At 47.0% G+C, this 14,217-nt stretch overlaps 1 protein-coding gene across 4 annotated transcripts in view; it reads left to right on the top strand.

The window, feature by feature from the left end:
• GATAD2A (GATA zinc finger domain containing 2A) overlaps positions 1-14,217 on the top strand; it is a 102,377-nt gene that overhangs the window by 24,968 nt on the left and 63,192 nt on the right. Inside the window, exon 1 of one of the 4 annotated variants that reach the window (XM_073901034.1) lies at positions 7,211-7,319. The exons of the other annotated variants lie outside the window; for them this stretch is intronic. The gene's annotated coding sequence lies outside the window, so the exon portion shown is untranslated. Of the gene's footprint in view, positions 1-7,210; positions 7,320-14,217 lie in introns of those variants that run through there. 4 annotated transcript variants of the gene reach the window in all.

A 14,217-nucleotide genomic window follows, 5' to 3' on the forward strand; every position in this document is an offset into this window, starting at 1 on the left:
GGTATGTCTGTGAATCTGCCAGATTGTGGCTACCTCCGTTGTGGGGGAAGGTGCAGAACTTAATCTGTTCTTATGTCTCCTCCTCCCAAACTAATTGTGCTTTGTGTTCGAAGAAAGCATAAAAAATAGGTGAAAGAATAAAAGGGACTATCTCGTACTCGTATATGTAGGAAAAGTTCTGCTCTGTTCCCAAGAGTGAAGTAATGACAAATGGAACCTAGATGGACACAGCCTGTAACGTGAAGAATTGTAGCAATTAGAGAGACCAGGAAGAGGCTTGATATTATTCCACTGCCCCAGGAGCTGGTTGGTAACCTGCATTTTCTAGATTCTGAGGATTTTCCAACTTGAGGTTGTGGACACTTTTCCAGAGAAACCCAGAGCGTTTAAGACTCCTCTGAAACATTCACATGAATTATTCCAACAGCTGCTCCTTCCTGGTTTGAGAAAGGTTCCTTGTTTCATGCATTGCTGAAATGTTTTCAAATCATGGCTCTTTTGGCAGTGTCCAGGGGAGAAGACAGGTGGGCATCCCACAGAGTGACAACACTAGTGTTGAGTGGGGGGGGGGCATGTTGTTGCAGAAAGGAAAGGGGCCTTGGGGATTTGGCACTTGGAAAGAAATGACTTGGGTTCCAGAGTAGCACCTGGTTGGTGATGGACAATACGCAAGAGTCCTGATTTTGGGGGGAGGATGGGAGTAAGTAATCAGGCGAGTTAAGTGAAGGCAGCAGCCTGGTACCCCTTACACAGAGCTTGTAGGGCCTGGACTGTCCTGAGCCCTATGTCCTCTGCTGTCCTCTCTGTTGTGTCAGTGGCCTGGAGACTGATCTTCTTCCTACTAGTTTGTGTCTCCTGTGTTTACTGCCTCACACTTGTGAGCCCTGTGCTGTTCTTATGCAAAGGAGGAGAGAAATCTGCATATATGCTCCTTGCTGGGGGACCCTGGTTTGCTCCTGTGATGGGCTAGAGTGTGGTTGGCATGTGTGTACATCTTAATAGGAATGAAGATGAAAATTGGTTCTGGGGCGCCTGGGTGGCTCAGATGGTTAAGCGTCTGCCTTCGGCTCAGGTCATGATCCCAGGGTCCTGGGGTCGAGTCCCGCATCAGGCTCCCTGCTCCTTGGGAGCCTGCTTCTCCCTCTGCTTCTCTCTCTCTCTCTCTCCCTCTCTCTCTCCCTCTCCCTCTGTCTCTCATGAATAAATAAATAAAATATTAAAAAAAAAAATCGGTCCCGGTTTGTGACCCAGGCTGGCAATGTTGATCAGGTCCCTTAAACCTTTTGGCTTGTACCTTGGCAGGTAAGGGCTCAGAAATAGTGCTTCAACACCTGAGGGGTTTGGTGCCTTTTAAAGAAAGGGAGTCATTGAATTTGCTACTTGGTCCACAGGATACAGCTTGCAACAGTTGAGGCTCATTCCTCCATGAGGTTTCTAGCAATTCAGGAAAGGGTTAAGTTAGTGTGCTTTTAGAAGAGGAATTGCTGGTGTGCTGATCTTTGCTCTAGGAAAATTCCCCAGAACTTTGGGAAGGATCCAGCCTCAGGATGGTTTCAAAGTCAGACTGTCCCTGCTGGTACAGTGGTTCAGATTTGAGCCTGGGCCTGGGAGGCGGATCCCAGGACTTCTTAGCCCTCTGACCCTGGCCGATCACGCTGACTTTTGTCAGTCTCTGTTTTCTCACTTGTCAAGTTTGGGCATCAGTGGCAGTACCCTGTGTGAAGTGTGGGTATCAATGGTAGTACCTCATGTGAAGGAGGGGTAATAAGGGCAATACCCTGTGTGAAGTGTGGGTAACACTGGAAATACCCCATGTGAAGTGTAGCATTGGCAGTATCCCGTGTGAAGTGGGTAGCATTGGCAGTACCTTGTTTTGTGGTTATAAGGATTAAATGAAATCAGGCATGTAAAGTGCTGGCACCCTGCCTGATATCAAATAAAGAATTCAATAATTGTTAGCCACTGTTATGCTTTTCTTTTCCTCCTTTATAACAAAATCTCTTGTCAACATGTAAAAGATGATTCTTTCAGTGACCCAGAAGTTGTCAGTGGGCTTTTCTGTAGCAGTTTGAAACTGTGTGCCTAATGGTTGCTTTCTCAGTGAAGAGTTAGGCCCTCACCTTCTTCCCCCACTGATGCTTGAGCACTCAGGAGGAGGCTTGGACCATGGGGACAGCAGAGCCCCCGCCTTGGCAGTAGTGTCACTGTGGTCTTGGGGACAGATCTGCTGGGTCTGGGTCTTAGGCTGGATCTTGATGCTGGATGGTTAGGTAGGACCTGGTCTGTGTGAGGCAGCTGGAGGCAGAGCAGGGCAGTGGGGTGGGCCTTGGAGGAGGCAGGAGGGTCTCCTGTAAGGCTGGCTCAGTAAAGATTTAGGTGAGTGAACACCACCCCCCTCGTGGTCCTGCCCCTCTACACCTGTGCTGGCCTCCCTTACAAGGAGGGCTGATGGCCTGAGACCCTGGGCAACTTCCCACTGGATGTCTTGATTGGGGTTGGATTGTCTTGGCAAGACTGTGCTTCAGAGACACTAGAGTGAGGTAGTTTGGACCTGGCCCATGTAGGACAGTGATTCTCTGGGATGTGTGGTCTGTGTTTTCAACAGTTGATGGTTTAGAACTGTGCCTTTGCCTGGAGGACAAAGTGTGTTGGCCTTGTGTGTGCCTGTGTGGTGGCCTGAATGTATTGGTCTTGTGTGTGCACATGTGCTGATTTGTGAGTGTGTGTATGCGTATGTGCATGCATGCTTGTACGTGTGGGGGTGGGTAGCCTTATATGTGCTTACGTGTCTGCCGGCGCTACTTGCTGGAGTGGAGCCTGACATGTGCAGTTACTCTGGCTTGTACAAATGGAAGAAAGACATTCCAGTCCATGTTGGACATGGACTTTGTGTGGCAGAGTCCTGCCTTTTGTGGGGCCTCCAGCTTACTCTGGGGTTAGTCTCAGGTACAGATGAAGTCCCATCGAGGGCACAGTCTAAGCCTGTGTGGCCCTTACAGATTTCTTTATGCTTTCTTTTAAGGCAGAGGTTCGTGTGACATTTGCATTGTATCTTGTGACACCTCAGAGTTTTTTGTTTTTTTTTTTAAAGATTATTTATTTGACAGAGAGAGCACAAGCAGAGGGAGAGAGAGGGAGAAGCAGGCTCCCTGCTGAGCAAGGAGCCTGATGTGGGACTCAATCCCAGGACCCTGGAATCATGACTTGAGCCGAAGGCAGGCGCTTAACTGACTGAGCCACCCAGGCGTCCCCCTCAGAGTTTTATTTTTTAAAAGATTTTATCGGGGCTCCTGCTGCCTGCCTGGGTACTTACTAGCCCCACTGGATTTGGATTTAGGCAAACCTTTAGTGTTCGGGGAAACTACCAGCTTAAATAGACCTGAGTCACTGCTTCTTGGTCTCCCATTGCCAGCTTGGAAGATAGTACCCTTCTTGGGAATCAAGGTGGCAGAGATCACCTGAGGCTCCAGGTCCATCCAGCTGTAGTAGGATGGCTAGTGGGTACTTTCCTTGGTAGTGAGAAGACAGAAGAGGTGGGGTGGGGTTTAGAGGTGAAAACTGGAGGTCCTCTCCCATTTATATTTCTTTGGTGAGATTTCTCCCATCCCACCAACTGCTAACTGACCAAAATATTTCTGTCTTGTCTTGGACCTTTCAAAGATAAGTTATGTGAACTACTGTGGGTAGACTTTGTTTGGATTTCAGGACTGTGAAGTTCTTTTCTTCTAGGCCCAGGTCTTCATTTGTATGTATACTATTGGGGCCTTCTTTAGAATGCTGCTCCCTCTGGGTGCTCTTGAATAACAACAAAAGCTTTCCCTTTTCCCTTCCAAAGAAAAATACTCTGAAAAATAAGATACGGTTCTTAAACACTTGGGCAGTACTTGCTCAAGATTACCATATTGTGGCAGTCTGTCTGCTCCCCCTCCCTTTCTAAATTTGAGTATAGTTGACACCATAATGTTACATTAGTTTCAGGTGTACCAGTGTAGCTGCTTATTCTCCACGACCGCCTGTTGGAAGATGGCTTGTGGGAAAGAAAGCTCAGCAAGATGGCTTGTGGGAAAGAAAGCTCAGTGGATGGCCTTTATGCTGCTCCTCAGAGACTTGGTGTAATTTACTGGTCTTTGCCCTGCTCATGAATATGCAGATCAGGGTTGGTGCCCGTGTTGTCACCAAATGAGAGTGAGTGTGTTGCTGATTTAGGGGCTGTCTTCACAGCTTGGAGAAGGTACTCAGCTGGTGGCTTTGCTCCTGCTTGCATGGCGCATGCAGGCTCCAGGCCACCCAGACCTAGTTGAGGGAGCACATGGTGCCTGTGGCTAGGGCCCACGATGCCTCGGTGGTAGTGGAAGGTAACTGTCCACTGGTGAAAGAAGAATTCTCACCTTTCCAGGAGGTTGCCTTTATAATAAGTAAGGTGTTGCTTGCTTGCTTGCTTATTTATTTATTTATTTATTTATCTATTTATTTATTTATTTGTTTGTTTATAAAAGATTTTATTTAATTTATTTGACAGAGAGAGACACAGCGAGAAAGGGAACACAAGCAGGGGGAGTGGGAGAGGGAGAAGCAGGCTTCCCGCAGAGCAGGGAGCCAGATGTGGGGCTTAATCCGAAGACCCTGGGATCATGACCTGAGCCGAAGGCAGGCACTTAACGATTGAGCCACTCAGGCGCCCTGGTGTTGCTTTTTTAAAAGTAAACTCAAGAAAACTTGCCATAAGAGTAGAACGGCTGGAGGTTTTATTTCTTGACATGAAAATAAACCTGGCAGCCAGCTATAAAGCTAATATAGCTGATTGAGATCCTGTAAGACATGGAGGCAGCCTGGATGATATGTTCTTGGGAATAAGGCTGGCTGCCATTGGATTTTCTATTGGCTGCCTCAAAGATGGAGGCGATGTCTTCTGCAAGTGGGACTTTTTGTGATCCTCACTCCCAAATTTTCCTGTTTTGACTGGTCCTGGAGACTCAAGACTACTCTTTAGTCATCTCAGGATTCTTTTTTTTTTTTTTTTAAAGATTTTATTTATTTATTTGACAGAGAGAGACACAGCGAGAGAGGGAACACAAGCAGGGGGAGCAGGAGAGGGAGAAGCAGGCTTCCCACGAAGCAGGAAGCCTGACATGGGGCTCGATCCCAGGACCCTAGGATCACGACCCGAGCCGAAGGCAGACGCTTAATGACTGAGCCACCCAGGCACCCCTCTCAGGAGGATTCTTTGCATGTTTTACATTCACAGGTCACACAGGGACATACGTGTTTGCAAAGGAGACTGACTGCCTGCTTGCCTTGCCCTAGGCAGAGAACCCCAGACAATCATTTTTGCTCCTCTTACTTTTATTTTTATTTTATTTTTTTAAGATTTTATTTACTGGGGCACCTGGGTGGCTCAGTCGTTCAGCGTCTGCCTTCGGCTCAGGTCATGATCCCAGGGTCCTGGGATTGAGCCCTGCATCGGGCTCCCTGCTTGGCGGGAAGCCTGCTTCTCCCTCTCCCACTCTCCCCTGCTTGTGTTCCCTCTCTTGCTGTCTCTCTGTGTCAAATAAATAAATAAATTCTTTAAAAAAAAAAGATTTACTTATTTGAGAGAGAGAGAAACAGAGCACAGGGAGGCAGAGGGAGAGGAAGAAGCAGACTCCCCGCTGAGCAGGGAGCCCAATGCAGGGCTGGATTCCAGGACCCTGGGATTGTGACCTGAGCCGAAGGCAGATGCTTAACCGACTGAGCCACCCAGGCACCCCATTCCTCTTTTAATCTATCCTGGAGCAGTTGACCAAGAGATGGGATGCTCTGGGCATTCCTATCTGAAATGATGGGCAATGAAATGCCCTCCCTCTGTGTGAGTTGGGTACCTCATGTTGGGGTCACTTGATGTTACTGTTTTTCTAGGCAACATCATCCATGGACTCAGCCAGTGTGGTGAATCCCCTGGGCCTGGCTCTGCCTCACAAGATAGGCGGGCTTGGTGCTCAAAAGTTGGGGGGGGGTACAGTGTTTTCCTTTTCACTGATGGTGATTGGCGGGTACGCTGTTTGGGCTAGTTGCATGGGTCTCCCTTGTGTAGAGTTGGTCATGTCAGGAGCTCAGGGCTTGCACTCCTCTTGGGCCTGTGTAAGTTTCCACATCTAGCCCAAGTGCTCCAGGGAGTAGGTTTGGATTGGGCTGTGGTATCTCTGGCTTCCATTTTAGGAAATGTTTATGTCCAAGACAAGTTAGTCATTTTTACCATTCACCCACCAGGCATTGCTTGATTCCTTTGGTTCTTGGATGTGAGATGGGGCTGGAAGAGGTATATCCCAGGGAGATGAGGTGCATTGGGAAGTCAGAGCTGGCATAAGATAGGCATACTTAAAGTCCATCTGAGGCATAGTGTTTACTGCTGCTCTCATTTTACCATTCTAAGTTTTTCCAGTGACATTTTGTGTAGTTTATTTGGAGAGTGGAGGGAAGGATTGCTTGATCGTGGAGGATGTCAGGGACATGGCTGGTCTGGGAAGCAGGGTTCTAGAGTCATACATTTGGCTGTGAATATACAAGGCCTATGGACTTTGTTCTGTACACACTTTGGCCCCAGAGTGTTAAAATGATGTATGTGGTTCTACCTTAAGAGACATGCTAAGTGAAATAAGTCAGACACAAAAGGACAAATACTGTATGATTCCACTTAATATAAGTCCCTAGAATAGTCAAATTCATGGAGCTAGAAAAGTGGGATGGCAGGTGCTAGGGGCTGGGGTGGGGGTAATGGGGAGTTAGTGTTTAATTGGGGACAGAGATTCAGTTTTACAAGGTGACAGAGTTCTGGAAATGGATGGTGACGGTGGTGATGGTTGTACAACAATGTGAACGGACTTAACACCACTGAGCTGTACAGTTACTAGCTAAAATGGTCAATTTGATGTTACTTATATCTTAGTACAGTGAAAAAAAATGGAACCTTTGAATTCAGAAATATCCTGCATTCTTATAAGCATGCATTTTTATCCTCCCAAGAGTTATTTTAGGGAGAAAAGAACAAAGGCACTCATATTTTTATGGCTTAGCTTGTGCCGGATACTATGAGGTTTAAAAAAAAAAAAGAATATGGATATGTGTGATTCTGAGAAGGCTCATTGTAACATCATTTTGGGAATGTTGGAGCACAGGGATTCTGCCGGTGTTCTTTGGTCCCCACAGGGTTGGGGCTTCGATGCACTTTCTCCAGCTGCTTGGGGTGACACAAGACTCTTAGAGTCTTCAGGGGACTTAGGAGAGCAGAGTCCAGAAACAATCTGAAGTCTTTTCTGCTCCAGTGCTTGGCTTAGAGATTGAAGGTATTCCTTGTTTTCCTATGGCTGTTTGTCAGCGAATTTCCTTAATATAGCACATATTGGTGCATAATACACAGAATGGGAGACACCAGTTCTTAGTTTCTCATTATTAACAGATGTTATTTCCTCATTTGTTCTTGTGACATTTTCTTTGAGATGTCCTTTAATGTAACACATCAAACATCCTCAGTGCTAAACACTAACACTTCAGACACTTCCCAAAGTCTCAGACATGTCTAGATAGATGTAGACATTTGATTCTTGAGCATTTTAAATATGGGGGTTTATCTGAAGTTTTGAACTTCTGTGTGTGTGGACTTGCCAGGGCAACTGCTGGGGGCAAGGATGGAAACTCTAGATAGGAGTTGAAATATTTTGAGGAATAACATTAAAGACACTACTCAGAGTAAAGCTAGTTGCTTCTGAGAGCCTACCTGGTGCCAGGGCCTGTCACTTGGTCCTAAGGATGGTCTTAAGGCCTGAAGGTCTGCCCAGGGGTCAGATTATGATTCATCAGGAGAAAGCACTAGAACATTCAGGTTTGGTGGTATGAAAGGGAGGGATTCCTGGAATGCCCAGGGAAAAGGGGTATGGTGGAGGCAAGCCTTGGAGAGGAAAGGGATCTGTTGCAAAGACCGTACTGAGTGTTTTAGGATAGGATAGGAAAGGAGGAGGGGAGTACGGGGTGTGGTTTGCCATGGGTGCAGGGGTAGGGGTAGCTCATGGTTCTCCGCAGTGACAAAGGAGGCCTTTCCAGACAAAAAGCTGTAGAGGTCTCTGGAACTTTCTCTAAGCTCTTTGCCTTTCTCCAAACAGCAGTGTAAGGGAGGGTGGGGAGAGTTTCCCCCAGGGGTTGTGGTGGCGCTGTGGCCTTGCCTATCTCCATGTTACTTCTTCCTGGTGTTGACTTGCTATTCTAATTAAGGGTAGGGTTTATATTTATATTGCTATGTTTTTGCCTCAGGTCCATGGTGGAAACATAGTGGTTGGGTATTTATAACTCAAGGAGGATGGCATTTCCTACTCTTGCTTCATTAGGCATTGGATAAAGAGATGAACAAGAGCTTTTTCTCAAGAGTATTTGGGGAAGAGAGCCTAATTCTGGATGTCTGGATGTCAAATGTCAAGATCAGCTGTGCTAAGTGTTGGGGCTGTAGTCCTCAGTGATAGAAGGGAATGAGGAGGGCGCCTGGGTGGCTCAGATGGTTAAGCGTCTACCTTCAGCTCAGGTCATGATCCCAGGGTCCTGGGATCGAGTCCCACATCAGGCTCCCTGCTCCTTGGGAGCCTGCTTCTCTCTCTCTCTCTGTCACTCATGAATAAATAAATAAAATCTTTAAAAAAAAAAAAAAAAAGGGAATGAGGAGGGACTGGTTAGGGAGAGCATGCTTAACTAACAGGTGCTTGAGTCTGAAGGATGAGTGGGAAGAGGGAAGGGCTTTCCCATGGTGGGAACACTATGTGCAAAAGCCCAGTGGTGGAGGCAAGATGTGGCAGTGTGAAAAATTGAGACAAGGCTAGTGTGGTTGGAGCCAGGAATATGGTGGTGCAGTCGCTAAGACCTTTGTGTATATACACATATGCATGCATGTCAGATGACTTCATAGGGTCACGTGGGCATAAAGCAGGCGGGGCCTTGAAGGTCAGGGTAGGATGTTACGAGTATTGGGGGGTTTTGAGGGGCTATAGGAATGGCTGCACTGGCATGGTGTGGTGAGTGGATGATCCATCCCTCAGTGAGGGCATAGTTACTATGGCCAAGGGAAGACAGGCAGGGACAGTTCAGGGGCCTGGAGGGCACATACTGGCTGTTACGCCAGTGGATGCCTCCTAGGTTTGACAATGGAGACAGGCCAGTTCTGGTTGCCAAGGATGGGCTTGTGTAGCTGGCCTCACTGTCGGCTCCTTGGCTCTCATGGGGCTGGTTCTTTGCCTCTCTAGTATGCCAAGTCATGCTCTCCCCTACTCCATGGGGACATAGGGTTAATGAGGCTCCATGCTTTGGAGAGAGCAGGTACTGCTTTGTGCCCTGGGGCTGACTCAGAGCTGGAGCATCTCCTTGGTGTGCCTGTGCCCTGACTTTTTGTTGTGGTGTGTCTGGGTCACCTCTGTCCCTTTGATACTCAGCACAGATTGTTAGGGCTGCAGTTTTCTCCTGCTTTCAAGGATCAGGTAGTCCCATGTTTTCAGCTTCTGGGGCTGTACTGTCTCTGTTGCTATAACTCAGTTCTGCCTTATAGGTGGAAGCAGCTGTGGATATTGCATACTTTGTGGGTGTGGCTGTGTTCCAGAAATACCATTCACCAGGACAGCTCAGGCAAGTTTGCCAACCCTGGATTAGAAATGGAATCGTTGGCCCAAGTTAATCATTCCCTAGCCAGCCAGCACATGGAGCAGTATGACCTCTGGGCTTCCTTGTGATGTTTTACTGTTTCCCTGCCTCAGTTTCTTCCTTTCTGATAAGGGTGAACAGGGAACCCCCTCTTTGACACTTGGTGGTGCAGTCGCTAAGAACTTTGCCAGAGAGGGTCTAGGTAACCCCTTTCTTAAGGGGCACTCAGTTTTCATGGAGCAAGTAGACTTTGTGGACTTAGAGGTGGGAAGGTGAAGGGTATTGGGGTTGGGTTTCATCTTGGAGTTTTTTGGCCTAATGTCATGTTTCCAGAACTGGATTAGAGCCAGGGTGGTAAATATTTGGTTACAGACACAGTTGAAGAATTTTTAGATAGCACAAATGTTTGGTGAGTGCAGATGGTGGTAGAAGGAGACCAGAGGTGTGCAGCTTTCATAGGGCCTGGCCTCATATGGGGCCCTTTGGGGGTGCCTTGGAGAGCCCAGGCGTCTTAGTCAGATGACTGTGGCCCCAGAGACCCATCCCTATGCAGGCCATGGATGCTGCAACTGGAGTGTATCCACAGAACTGGAGTTCCCCAGACAGCAGCTGGTTTGGGGCCAGTGTTCCTCCCCTGAAGTTTAAAGGGAGCCAACCTCACTTTGCCTGAGCTAGAGAGGATGAAATGTCAACAAAGGACTTCTGTTCCCCAAAGTGCAGTGACTTGATTTCATGTAAATTACTATGGCTACCTTCTTACCAAGTGTGATTTCCCTTAGACTGGGAAGTCATTGTGTTTGGGTGGGTTGTAGATTTGGGGTGGTGTGTGTGTGCATGGGTGTGCATTACACTCAGGTGTGGGGTCAAAGCCAAACCATAACGATTTATCAAGGGAGTGGAAGAGTCTCATACGAATTGGTAATCATGTACTTAAGGGTTACTTGATACTGTTTTAAATGTATGGGTTGGAAATAAAAACAGTAAAAGCTCTCTAAACCAGCCAGTGCAAAACAGTCCAGATGATGTATCAGTAAAAAGCAACTGCAGTTTATTTTAGAGAAATGCTCCTAGTTCTGACTGTGCTAAGTGATCTCTGCTTGGTTTCTGCTCCTTTGTGAATTTCACACTATTTGTAGGGAGGGACTGCTGCTGTGGGATCCTCAGATAGGTTCCTTCTCCTTCAGTGTTAAATCATCCCTCCCTGTTCATTCCATAAGTATTTATCAAGCACCTGGTGTGTGTCCAACACTGTTCTAGGTGCTTGAAATAAAATCACGCATCACGCAGACAAGACATCCCTTTCCTTGTGGTGTTTATGTTCTTATTGGGTGAGAAAGTCCATAGACAGTAGCTGCATAATATGGAGTATGCAGAGAGGCCAGGCCTGTGGGAGAGAAGGAGCAGGGTGGGCCTCTGTAAAGGAGACATTTTGAGCCGTGACTTGACAAGGAGAGCCTGGGCTCTTCAAGGAGAGGAGGGGGCATGGACATGGAAGGTCTGCCATCTGGGGGGTGAGAGTTACCAAGGCTGAGGAGCAGGTGTAGTACAAACACTGTAGCAGCTACTGTTAAACCATACAGACATTTCTGAGAAATTGTGTGAAGCTAAATACAAATTGGACATTTACTGACATTTAGGGATTATTATATGGTAGTTATGTTTTCAAAGATCATTTTCAATTGGGGATGCCAGTTGAAGAAGTGATTGTTAAAATGATAAAGTATCTGGGATTTTGTTTAAAACATAAAAAGACCCCAGGGTGGGAGGGTGCCTGGTATGTTGGAGGCATGACCAGGCAGCCAGCATGGCTGCGGCAGGATGAGCAGGTGGGTACCAGGCAGGCCTCTGGGGCCAGGAGATAATAGGGCTTCACTCTGAGCAAACACCAAACATGGTGTGGGCAGTGGAGGTATGAGAAGCCTTTGGACTTCCGATGTGTTTGATGGCAGAACCAGTAGGATTTTCTGATCGACTGGATAGTGGGGTAGTCTTATCAAGAGGGCAACTCCAGCTTTTAATCTGAGCAGCTGAAGGGCTGGGTTTGCCATGAACTGAGATGGGGAGAGCCATGGTTGAGTGTGAAAGTGGGATTTTACCTTAAAATTTGTTGCACGTTGCATTCTATCCTTTGATGCAGGGTGTGTGTTGTTATAACACATTAAGATGGCCTTCTTCCTTGCAGGGTTAACTGTTCGGGAGATTGTCGTCCAGTGTGTCTTGTGGTCTTGCAGAGTAAGGGCGCCTGGGTGGCTCAGTTGGTTAAGCAACTGCCTTCGGCTCAGGTCATGATCCTGGAGTCCCGGGATGGAGTCCCACATCGGTCTTCCTGCTCAGCAGGGAGTCTGCTTCTCCCTCTGACCCTCTTCCCTCTCGTGCTTTCTATCTCTCATTCTCTCTCTCTCTCTCAAATAAATAAATAAAATCTTTAAAAAAAAAAAGGATATTAGATCTTTGTTGAGAATCAGTTGTCCACAGGTGCATGGGTGTATTCTGTTTATCCATCTTTCCTCTGTCTTTTTCACACTCTTGGTTACTGTAGCTTTTTTTTTTTTTAAGAGGGGGAGGGAAGGGCAGAGGGAGAGGGAATCTTAAGCAGTCTCTATGTCTAGTGAGGAGCCCAATGCGGGGCTTGATCTCACAACCCTGAGATCATGACCTGAACCAGAATCAAGGTGCACCTTGGTTACTGTAGCTTTATGGTAGGTCTTGAAATCAGGTAGAGTAAGTCCTTCAAATTTGTTCCTCTTTTTTTAGTTGTTTTCACTATTCTAGGTCCTTAGCATTTCCATGTAAATTTTAGAGTCAGATTGTTTTTTCTACAAAAAAAAACATTCTGGGAATTTTTTATTGGGTCTGCATTCAATCTGTGGATCAATTTGGGGGGGAGAATTGACACCTCCTGACTCATGGACAAGGCATATCTTCATTTAGGTTTTCTTTCATTTGTCTCAGTGATGTCTTATTGTAGTTCTACTTCATAGGTCTAGAACTTTTTTTTTTTTGGTGGGCAGCAAAGCAAAGTTTATTGAGTGATATCAAAGTGATAGCACAAAGCTCCTGAGGAGGGAGAGGACCCAAGAGGGTTGCCCTTAAACATCTTTTTTTTTTTTTTAAAGATTTTATTTATTTATTTGGCAGAGAGAGACTCCGCGAGAGAGGGAACACAAGCAGGGGGAGTGGGAGAGGGAGAAGCAGGCTTCCCGCAGAGCAGGGAGCCCAATGGGCTCGATTGTCCTGGGATCGAGCTTAACAACTGAGCCACCCAGGTGCCCCTGAACATCTTTTTTTTAATTATTATTGTTATGTTAATCACCATACATTACATCATTAGTTGTTTTTTTTTTAAGATTTTATTTAATTGACAGAGAGAGACAGAGAGAGAGGGAACACAAGCGGGGGGAGTGGGAGAGGGAGAAGCAGACTTCCCACCGAGCAGGGAGCCCGATGCGGGGCTCGATCCCAGGACCCTGGGATCATGACCTGAGCCGAAGGCAGTCGCTTAACCAACTGAGCCATCCAGGCGCCCCTCCATCCTTAGTTTTTGATGTAGTGTTCCATGATTCATTGTTTGTGCATAACACCCAGTGCTCCACGCAGAACGTGCCCTCTTTAATACCCATTACCAGGCTAACCCATCCCCCCACCCCCCTCCCCTCTAGAAGCCTCAGTTTGTTTTTCAGAGTCCATCGTCTCTAATGGTTCGTCTACCTGAGCATCTTTTTAAAAATTAAATTTACCCTGGGGCTTCTGGGTGGCTCAGTCGGTTAAGCATCCGACTCTTGATTTTTCCATTCGGGTCATGATATCAGTGTCCTGGGATGGAGCCCCCATGTTGGGCTCCACGCTCAGTGGGGTCTGCTTGAGGATTCTCTCTCGACTTTCCCTCTGCCCCTCCCCGTGTGTGCGCGCACATGCGCGTTCTTCTTCGAAAATAAATAAGGATTAATTTTTTTTAAAGATTTAAGTATTTCATATTTATGCTATTGTAAATGGATTTTTAAAAATCTGTGTGTGAAAATACTGCTGACTTGGGCGCCTGGGTGGCTCAGTTGTTAAGCGTCTGCCTTCGGCTCAGGTCATGATCCCAGAGTCCTGGGATCGAGTCCCACATCGGGCTCTCTGCTCAGTGGGAAGCCTGCTTCTCCCTCTCCCACTCCCCCTGCTTGTGTTCCAGCTCTCGCTGTCTCTGTCTCTGTCAAATAAATAAATAAAATCTTTAAAAAAAAAATACTGCTGACTTGTATTGATCTTGTTATTGAAGAGGGTAGGTATTCAGAAAGCCTTTGCTTCTGGGCTTTCCCCTCCATTGCAGAGTGAGGCCATGGCTCAAGAGATATGAAAGAACGAGGGTTAGCGGTGTCCACTGTGTTTTTTGGCCTGAATGGGGCCAAAAAAAAGTGGCAGAAAGTGCCCTCTTCCCCAGGAACTAGCCCAGATGGTGGCTGCAGCTAGCCCTGGGCCTCCCTGAGGAGGATGCCCTGTGCTCCTCAGTGCCCAAAGGTCTTTCCATAGAGTTCACTGATATTTGCTTATTTTGCAAGTTCTCCTGTGGGTGTGTTTCTTGCTATC

This window comes from Callorhinus ursinus, unplaced genomic scaffold (genome assembly GCF_003265705.2).
Source record: "Callorhinus ursinus isolate GAN/ISIS: 27379988/994484 unplaced genomic scaffold, GSC_fseal_2.0 scaffold15, whole genome shotgun sequence".
Lineage (NCBI taxonomy): Eukaryota > Metazoa > Chordata > Mammalia > Carnivora > Otariidae > Callorhinus > Callorhinus ursinus.